Source organism: Corvus brachyrhynchos, unplaced genomic scaffold, assembly GCF_000691975.1.
Source record: "Corvus brachyrhynchos isolate BGI_N302 unplaced genomic scaffold, ASM69197v1 scaffold523, whole genome shotgun sequence".
Classification (NCBI taxonomy): Eukaryota; Metazoa; Chordata; class Aves; order Passeriformes; family Corvidae; genus Corvus; species Corvus brachyrhynchos.
Genome location: NW_008237265.1, coordinates 3,055,174 through 3,066,376, shown reverse-complemented (window position 1 = coordinate 3,066,376; position 11,203 = coordinate 3,055,174).

The following is an 11,203-nucleotide window of genomic DNA, read 5'->3' as shown; positions in this document are numbered from 1 at the left end:
CCCCCCGGGAGGTCTGGTCTGGCAGGGCAAGCAGGGCTACAACGTAGCGAAGCCTAGAAGCAGAGGCAGGGCAGGGCGGCCACAGCCCGGCCTCCAGTGGGGCAGGAAATGCGGCCTTGGGATCCCGGGGCTTCTCCAGCACAAGGAAAAGCAGCCGAAGCAAGCCGACTCCTCTCTGTCCGAACGCCAGAGCCCGAACTGACCACACACCCAGGTGAAACAAAAGGAGCAGCCAGGTCTTTTGTCTCTCTTAAGCATCCAGCGATTTGTTGTCTTAGTAACAGTATGGGGGAAAAATTCCTTTAATAGAAAAATACTAGACCTCTTAAAACCCCAGCACACACTCACATGATGAATCAAGTCAAAGCTGGAAACTGAACCTCAACATCACAAACACAAAACTTTAGTTACTGAGAGAGCACCTTCACTCCTCATTTAATTTTTTCATCAGTTGCACCACTTCATTTGCCTCATGGAGTATCCAAAACATAACTGTGAACAATGTGAATGATCACATTGCCCTCTTTATCCAACCTGAGGGCTGACTGTGCAGGCAGGCTGGTTGCCACTGCACACAGGCAGCAACAGCACTGCAGAGATTTTCTACCTTTCAAGCAGGGAGTGATCAAAGAGGTAGGTTGTCAAATAATGTCTTACCAAAAACATAAAGTACCACCTGATCAAATATCACCTCTTACAGAAGTGGGAGAAACAGAAAATTGGGAACTCCAAGCCCTCTGTCTTTGCTCAGACCACTATTCAATGCATTACTTTTTTTTTTTTTTTTATTGGGGGTATATCATGGCCTAGTTCCTCTAGGGACATTGGTGGTTTAGACAGATTAAAAAAAAATTAACTTCCCCTCCCTAATCCTCCCCCCCATGACAAAGAATGCTGTGTGAGTACACACGTGAAAAATCAAAAGCCAACTTAGTTCGAGAATCCCAAGGAATACCACTTGACTAGATACAGATAATTGATCAGTCATAATAAGAAGTGGATACAGCATGCAATATTTTTCTGTTAATGAGACTTCAGAGACAGCATGAAAAAACTATTTAGAATGACTGAACTGTACAAATACATTAGCAGATTTAGAAAACGCTGTGTAAATTTAAGAAACAAGGGAATGATATGCTTTCATTCTAACTTAATGGAAATGCAAACCATAAGACAATGCTTAAAGGGAAAGAAAGGTATACAGCAGGGTTGGGAAAGAATATTAAAAAGAGCTGCTAATGAAGGACTGTGTAGATCCTTGAAACTAAGACACTACACAACCATTATTCCAGAGGCCAAAGAGAGAGTAACAAGCAATAAATAGCACAGATCGTGCCAATGACCGTAAATAAAATGGAATGTGGAAGAGAGAATGAGATAGAACAGACTGGGCCCACTTCAAAACAACAACCGGAGAGGAGCACAATGGCTAAGGAGAAGGCAGTGACACACTATATTGCCACTGCCTTCACACATCAAGATGGAGATGATTATATAATGCACAGATAAAATGGAAATTATCTGCAAAATTTAGTCCCTAGTCCACAGTTGTGTCTGAACTAATTTCTAAACTACTTCCATGCACAGTGACAGGAGAGAGAAAGACATTTGTATGTTGAGCTTTTTGCTATGGTAGTGGCAAGCACTTGGATATTTTAGCCATGAGAACTCTACAGGGAGCTGCAGAGTGACACCCATCTGTGTGCATACTCAGAAAGGGTTCAAGGACACAAAAGAAAGTTGAGAAGAGATCGAGAGAAGCTTCAGCAAACTTTTTCCCTTACTTTTTTACATTTCAGAATCAGAATAAACATTTCCCATTGAGTGCAAAACATCACAAGCACTTAATACCAACTGCCATCAGTCAACCCAATCCTTTGCCTGGAACATTTATCCCAGCTGATAGCTCTTCTTCTGATAAAAGTCATTTTGCAAAAATGCTGAATACAAAAAACGACAAGGTGGTCAGAAAGAACTGATGCTCTATCTCTCCAGTTCTGCAGTGCACCCAATTTTTTTTATATTCCCACTTGAGTTAACCTTTTCTTCTGCAAGAGTGGAACACCCTTCAGAGTACAAAGCAAGGATTAGGTGGCAGGTTCGTGCAGAAGCCCCCAAAAATCTGAGTTCAAATACAGGACAAGTAATAAGTAGGAATGAAAAAGAAAGACCTTGTTCCAGTTTCAAAATCATCTGTGGTGTAACTCCCAACTTGGAATAAGATTGGGCTGCAATTGTGTGAACTGTAAAGACACGATGTAGAAAAAGAATGGGACAAATAAGTAGCAATATCAAGTTTGCTCATTCCAGTGGCTTCCAACTGTTCAGGAGGTGTTAACACTCAGTGTGGAAACAGTAGCTCTTTACACATTCTGTCTATAGATACTGTGACTACAGCCAGCTCCGTATCATTTCACTCCTGCTTTTCCCACTTTTCTTTCTTCTTTCCTAAGGGATCGAAGCCTTTAAAAGGAATTGTGGAAAAGCAAAATGAAGCTTAGTAGTGATGTCCTTCTCCAGGAGGTGAGGGAAACAGGCCATGTTTTACCAAACGTGGTACACCAGTGTGAATTCCCAGTTCTTCCAAGGGAACCCATCTCCTGGCCCTTTAATCCTCCTCCTGTGACACCCCGACTAATGTGACTGCACCAGCATTCAGATAGCCATGCAATAAACCAGTAGCTCTATCAATTAAAGTTAATCTGGCAAAGGAAAAAAAACCTAGCTTTTAATACAGATGGATTTCCCACCTCAGATCACACCCTTTGTGCAAAAACAACTGAACCTAAGTGGTAGAAGGAGGCACTGGGGAGGAAGAGGGAAGGAGGAGGAAAGAACAGCATTCCAGGAGAGTGCTAGCATGGTATTGGGGCAGCAATGGGCACAAGCTTGGCAATTTCACAATGAATTGTAAGGAAAGTGGGAAAAAGAAAAGAAGGGATTAAAGAATCAAAGAAAGAACACATGCAAGAGCCTATGAGGACAATGCACTTTGGCCAAAGGAAACAAGTACAGAGCCACTGTACGTTTCACTGCTAGACCAACAAGTTTAGTAACACTACTTCCAGTAGTAATCAATGCTCACTTTCTCCAGTTATGTGTCAAGCAGCCTGTGTGGAAACGTGCATTTCCAGCAGACTGCTGCCTACAACACAACCAATGTAGACTCAGCAGAGAGACTAAAGGCTGCATGGACACAATGAATAAATTATCTTCTCAACTCTCAGAAGTTTATAGGTCTCCATTAAGTCATTTAGATCCAAAATCTGACCTGCTTTAAAGCATTTATAGCTTGTCAGGGAATATGTTCTGTATATTCAATAGCCATTTCAAAGAAAATAAATCCCTTTATTACAAAAATTATTATATTTTTATACTTAATAATTCTGATAACAATTTCTACTGACAAACAACCTTCACCAAAAGAGCTTATGCACTACAAGTTGACACCTCAGCTAAATAGACACTAACATCCCCACATAGGCACATCCACCTACCAGACATTACTCCCAGTCTTATGCTGACATAATGAATAAGAAATAAATCACAGGAAAAGGAGCCATCAAAAAAGCAACCCAACAGAAATTATTGAAAAAGAAATCAGTCAAATGCAGAGGGAGAGAGGAGGCAAGGGAGAAACAGGATGTTGAGAGAAAGGCATTCAAAACTTCAGATTTCCTGACAGCATTCTTTCCAAAAACCAAAAGCAAGCTGGGCTGCAGTGCTGTGGTAAAAGCAGATGCATTCAGTTTTCATAACTAGAAGCTTCAGGAAGAAGTAACTACAGCATCAGAGATGCTTTCCTAATGTGAAGGTGGACAAAATGGCGAGAGACAAAGACTGCTGAAATCGGCAGTAGCTAAGTCTATAAATAGGCTAAGCAATCTGTAAATGGAAACTTTTCCAAGCTGGAATGAAAGTAAAGTTCCTAAGTATTTTAGCAGTGAGCATGACTGAATCTCCTGCTACTCATTATATCAGTATCATCCATTAACATCATTGCACTTTCGGGCTTATTAGGATTTCCACTCTACAACATGATAGACGTTTATTAGTCGATTGTTTATCTGGGGATGGTGTGGATGAACGGAAGATGGTACATATGTTGAAACAGGGCACAAATGTTCTCAGCTGAGAGATTTGGTTTATTGTTTTTTGATGCGCTCTAAGACATGTGATCAATTTCCTAAGACAGTTTGCCGGTCACCATATAGTCTGTGAGTATAATAGGACTTGAACTGCCATCTATGCATAACCTGCAGAAAACAGGGCAAGTCCAGTCTGGAAGGACTGGAATATGGGCAGGAGGGGAAACACAGGCTTTTGATGCTGACAGTTGTGGCTTCAGAGCAGGTAGTGCAGTCCTTACGCTGTTTCAAGAGCAACTCTAGGTCTGAGGAAAACAAAATTCAACCCAACTGTTTTAGACTGGCTCATGTACATGTCCAGATGAGCCTCACTGCTGGCTCACCAGTGAGGGGAGGAGAGGTGCCCACTCGTAGAGCAAGATGGCTGTTGGGCAAAGGAGATGAAAAGAGGCCTTCAGATTTTGAGATAAATCTTCCAAGATTTATGCCTCTCTAGTTCCCCATTCAGTGAATTCAGTAACTGCAGATCTATAACTGGCATACCTTTAGGTCAGGGCACTTCTGGACTACAGAGTCAGAAGCAACTTCTTGTCTTGGTTGAAAGACACATATCTGCCAAGGAAGGCGGGAACCTCCCTTGGAATGGAGAATATGACCCCCTTCTCTCTGAATTACTATAACTTTGAAATTACGGGGCTTTCAGGCAAAGATATGGGACAAGGAATAACAGTTCTTTACTAGTGTATATATGTATAACAAGGCAAACAAACAGAACCACAAACCCAGTGACAGCCCTCTCTCAGCCGCAGGCCCTTTCCCCTCGGGTGCAGTTCCAACGGCAGAGGCGAGCAAAATCCCGGAGTAATAAATGAGATGTATCAGAAGCTCCACAGCTGTAGCAGGAGCTGCAGGGTGTCCCGGCAGGCAGGAGGTGCAGGGTTACCGTGTAGCAAAAAACCTGGAGCAGTAACAGAGAAGCGGTGGGGCTGGGCAGCAGCAGCCTGGCTCCCGAGCACGGCCAGGAAAGGCTCCCTCGGAGGGGGTCAGGGCCCCGGGGTTTTCCCCTGAGGCACCAGAGTAGATGGTGAGAGTCCTTTCTAGTGAGGTAAGATGTTAATAAGGTCCCAGTTCAATGGCTGCTCTTAGGAGCTGCATTCATGGTAGAAGAAGATAGCGGAGATGGAACCCCACAGCAGTGGTGAATTCCCGTCACAGCAATTGCAGCCTGTCTCCCCCTCCAATGTCAAGAGTGAGAGAGAGCGAGAGGAGCCAAGCCCAGACCTTCAGCGCCCACGAAAATCTGAAAATCTCGCAGTATCTTGGCCCTTCCAAAGAGAAAAGCCCTCAGGTAAGAGAGTAGCCAGCTGCACCCTTCCCCCACATTGGCGATTTCTTTTGTCTCTTAAGTACCGGTTGTTATTATCTCTTAGCAACAGATGGAACAAAATTCCAGGAGAGAAAGAAACAATAGGAAAAATCCTAACCCCCAGCACTTCTCCTTTAGTTTATGTACTCACTGAACTTTATTCTTCCCTCCTACAGCAGACTAACACCTGTCAGCTTCAGCAGAATTAGTTTTGGTTCTGACTGGTATAAGAGTAGGAAGAAATCCAATGGAACGTATTTAAGTGATTCTGCTACTTTCTGCTCTGATTTTCATAGAGAGTAAATACAAACAAGCCAGACCAGCTCCATGGTGCTTTCTCCAGTGTCAATTGTCAGAACTAGCTCAAATGGATCAAAGCATGAGGATCCTCACTCACCTTGTGGGGACCCTACAGTCTCCCTGGGAGCATCCTACGAGTGCCTTTACATGGAAAGAGACAGATGGAAACATCATCCCACTTGATCAGTGAACTCTCCTCTGAGGAGGTCTGTGTCTCTTCACTGCCACTGGGCATGTTGGCTTCTACATTAAATATCCCTACCGGGTGATGAAATTTGGAGAATTCTAGCCCAGAAAATTAAACAGTGAAATGCTTAGTCATGCAAGTGCACTGTTCTTTATCTTGAAAGATGTGCTAGTATAAAATTGCAATGTCTCAGTGGGGGGTTATCCCAGTTTTAGGATAGTGGGATAAGAGTGGTGAGTGAGCTGCAGGAATTCTGTTCCTAAACCACAAAATGGACCCACCTTGCCTTAGTCAGGCCTTTATGCCTTAGACCTTGAACATCTCCTGATGTTCAGAGAGAGCTCCTGAATAGCTGCTGTTAGCATTTAATTTGGCTTCAAACATGTTAAGAATGTTAAGTCTGAATGACACAAGCAGGAGAATTTGTGTATTGTCAGGAACAGTCCATTTTTGTAGAGACATCTCCCTCCAGGTGTTCACGAACCAGACAGACACAGTCAGGATGGTCATAACTTGCCACTTGACAAAATATCCTGCCATCCCTAAACAGGATGTGCTGTCACCATGCACCTGCAGCAACCATCTTCCCCCCATAGATGGGCTGCTGACTAGCCAGCATTCCCCAATGTAGGGACACATTCTTCTGCCTTTCCAAGACTGCCAGTTAGTTGCTCCTGCTTTTAAATTAAAAACAGCTCCTAATACATGCTCTTCTTGGTACATTGGCAACATGCATGGTCTTCTGGGCACAGCCTTGCATATAAGTCCTCCTGCCTTGGAAAGTTCTGGCTTTCCTTGAGAGACTGCAATATAATGTAAGAGCAGTTTTGGCTAGGAAGGAGGCTGATACTGCTAAGATTGATCATGCTGAGCAATGAAGCTTGGATATGACCTTATCAACAAGGATTTTTACAACTATGCAGGAGACAAAGCTAAATGACCTGGACAAACTCAGTGTCCTGGCAAAGAGCACAAGAACAAGCAAAAGTTGACTCATGGCAGTAGAAAGCTGCCCTTGCATCATTGTGACTTAACTATAATTAGACACCTCCATTTTTTTAAAATCACTTGTGATTCTTTTTAAGGGCTGGCAAAATGAGTGGAAACGTCCTACAATTTCATACGGAAATACTTTTAAAGTGATTTTTAACCTATTTTTATGTTGAAGTAAAAGAAAGTTCTCACAATGCCTGGTTTCTTTCAACTGGCCAATAACTGCAAGGACAGGAGCTGTTAATATTACTAACTGATAGGATAGTACAGGGAAAAAATGATACATGAGTTTCAGGACAATCACTCTACATTGTGTTATATTAAAATATCAAGAGGCATGTGTCAGCTGAGCCAGAAGCAACCATGAAAAATACACTGTTTATGAAAAAGACAAGCCCTTCAAGGGCAATTACAAACTTTCCACATCATCAGGAGGAATAGGGATGTATTTAACCACTGACTGCCACCACGCCTGACTTCCAACAATAGAATGCTACAAGACATTTGTATTTTCCTTGGTCTTTTGCTATATTTCTTCATACATGGGCAAGAACAAATGAGGGCTGCACATTTTCACTAGCACCTTGAGGAATTGCTGTCCCTGAAAAGCAGTTACATTTACCTTGGAGACTGGCCCAAGCATTCCAAACCTGGTTCCATTTTTCTGTGGACAGGCTCCTCTGAAAAAGCATTTGCAATGACTGCTAGAGGAAGCCTGTCAGATCTGTAGGGCAGTTCCATAAGTGCCTCAAGCCACAGGGTGTGAATCAAGCTCCAGCCCAAAGCTGCTTAACCAGGCATGCACAGTAATTCAGGTCTACCAGAAAACCTGCGTCTGGATACACCAAAATTCCTTTGGAGAACCACTGGTATCCATCTCATGGGCTGTCACATCCTGCTGGCTATCGCAGAGTGGTCAGGACATGACTATCTGCAGAGCGAAATGTTTTAAGGCAACTTTAGGATTATGTGGCTACTGGATCACTTTGCACCGCTCAGAAAACCTAATTCAGGAATTCTTGCATGAAGTTTACAATTTCTTCCTGGAAGCCATTCTGAAACCAAAGTGAAACCTCAATTTAAGTATCTCAAGTAATAGCACCTACTATTTTACTAGGTTCATGGCTTTCAATATTGAAAAATCCTCATTTTACTTCCCGCTTTAGCTTCCAGCCACTTATACCTTTTTCCCAGCTACAAGGAATAGCTGCCTGCCTCAGATGTTCCTTTCCTGAGAGACAGGGACAATGATTCTGGTTTTCTCCATACCCACAGCAGGCACCAAGCTTGGGGTAGAATATAAGGGAGCACTTTTGACAGCCTCAAATTATGTCTTGGGCCAAATCAGCTGCTCATGTTCCTGGGAAACTCACTGCTTGCTCTATTGGTCCCTGAACCCAGCTCAGTACTAGGCCAAAAATGAACAGGGCCAGAGAATCCACCAGAAATTTATATTTTATCTTCAGTATTTTGTGCACTGAAGTCAAATTCTCGTGATTCAGGTCAGGGGATTTTCCCAGAAGACAATCGCCTCACATAAAATTAACCCGTTATATTAACTAATTGTGTGTAAATAAAACCCATTTCAGTTACACTAAATCTATATTCAAAGAACTGTTATTCCTAATAAAGAGCTGAGTCAGAGGAAAGGCCACCTATGGTGCTATGTTAAACTTCCACTAAGATGCACTGGTCTTTGGTAAAATAGCTTTGCAAACTCTTCTATCACTGGCTTTGCTTTCAAACCTCCTAAGGTGATAGTAATATCTAGAAGTAAATGAAAAGAACATGAGCATTTCAACCAGGTATCTGTAACATCACAGTGTGCAGGTGCGATACCAACAGACCTGTGCAGAGATGAAATGAGTTGCCATCCAAGCAAAGACCTAGGAGTAGCATTAGTACAGTTGAAGGGAAGAAGACCCTACACGTTGCCATTCATCCTCAGGCTCCAAAGGATGGGGCAGTTCACCTAGTTTGACATCTCATAGAACACCACTGTGGCATTCAACTAATTAGAGACTAATAACTTATTTTCAGGTAAAGCTTGACCTTCTAGAGACGGTATCCTGCTCTGGGATGAGGGTCCCATGAAACAGCAAATCCTCTGCTTCCTTTCATCAGCCCTTGAAAGAGTTAAATCTCCTCCCCTTAAAGCCTTCAGCCTATTTTGTGATTTGAATTGCTCAGGAGTTTTACCTGCAGCTGTAGCCGGTCTTGCAAGGGCCTCTGACATAGCCAGAATTTCTGATGGGCACATTGCTGTTCTAGGATTTTTGTATTTTAATCAGATTTAGGGAGCCAAAGTGGGCTGAGTGTGCAGGAGTATGTGTCATTCATGTGCAATGCAGCATGCAATCCAGCCTTTTGCCCTCCCAGCTCCCAGCCATTCGCATTCTGGCAACATCTCACTTTAAGTCCCCAAATACCCCCAGCCCAACAAAGAACAAATACCAGCTTCTCTGAAGCTACAGCAGAGAGAAAATGATAGCTAAAAAACTGCATAAGGCCAACTTCAAAGTTGTTGAATTTGGTGCTTGGGCTTTGGAAAACCTGTCATTTGGGAGGAAGGGTGGGAGGCTGCTCTTTCCCCCTCCTTTTCATTAAACAGCTTTTCAGAACTTGGGAGAGCTACAGCTCTCATTATGCATTCTTCCTTCTGGAAATAAATACTTGTGTGGGTTGTCACATTAGTCAGTAGATAGATGACAAAAACAAATTACAGCCTGGCACGGAGCCATGCATTGTGTGTGTATGTGTTACAATGGAGTATGCTATTAAGAATGTGGTTGGTTCTGCATGTCAGAGGGTGGAGCCTTTTCCAGGAGCAGAAGTCCTATAATGAGGAACTTTCTAAAGAAGAAACAGAGAATCATGACTGTGTTTCATTCCTTTCCTTTCAAGGAGATATTACACAAACTCCCCATATGGCTCATTGCTACACAGAGAAGTCCTACTCCTTCAATGCTTCTTCCAGCTCTCTGAAGTTAAAAACAAGCTAAGCAGTCCCACAGCTCACTTCAGCCTTTAAATAAGCTGGGGCTCTCCAGAGGGATGGGAACCAAAAATTTATTTGTCCTTTCAAGGTCCACAGAATTTGTCCCCTCTTTTTCTCTCATTGTACATGTTTCAGTCAATTTTGGTGTCAGTTATGATGCCCAAATAAAATTATTTTTCAAAAAATAACAAGATTTAAAAAACATGCCCAGTATCCAACCCTCACTGTGAACAACTAGTTTTTTTAATCGGAGAGATCAGCATCCTGGATTATTACCCAGCTGGTCCTCTGCAGAAAAGATGAGCTACACTTTTTTCTGCCCCCATGCTTTGCCTTTGTGAAAATATGAGCCAGGGAAGTTATTCAACAAATAATCAAAATTCTGCCCTAACCTGGATAAACAGAGGATGGCTTTCAAGAACCTAAAGGCAGAGGAGACTAAGTTGCACAATCAGATCATCTGATGAGGACATTTCAATGAGTAAATGGAGTTATTTCAATTGTTCCTAGAACAGCTTGAGGCTCTGTTGTTGCTGTGACATGCCTTCCCACTGCTGTGTATCATAACTCTGGAGCCGTAGTGGAAACTACAGTGTGGGACCTTGTAGTGGGTTGAACCTGAGTTGATGGACAGTCTTTTAGACTAATGACGGTTCTCAAAATTTACATATTTAAACCGCATGGAAAGGCGGGAATTGCCTTTTGTCCTAGCTCACCTGCTGGAAGGTGGAGGGGGCCTCGGAGCCTCCAGGCTCCACCCGGCCGGGCCGGGCCAGGGCCCCTACCCAACTCCTCTTTTCCCAACGCTGCAGCACAGACCCTGGGCCGCTGGGGGGGAAACTATCTCAGAGCCTGTAGCAAATTTACATATTTAAACCGCATGGAAAGGCGGGAATTGCCTTTTGTCCTAGCTCACCTGCTGGAAGGTGGAGGGGGCCTCGGAGCCTCCAGGCTCCACCCGGCCGGGCCGGGCCAGGGCCCCTACCCAACTCCTCTTTTCCCAACGCTGCAGCACAGACCCTGGGCCGCTGGGGGGGAAACTATCTCAGAGCCTGTAGCGGGTTGGGTTCGAAACCGGGCGGAAACACCAATTAAATGTAGTGGTTTTGGTTGAAAATATTCATTACTTACTTATTTTCCTTCTGTGAGATAAGAATTAGGAGAAAAGCAAAGCAGGCACAAACCTTAAACAGTTGCAGTACAATGAAAGAGTTTTATTACTAATAGAATTAAAAGTAAAGAGAAAATAACAAAACAAAATTAAAGCAAAT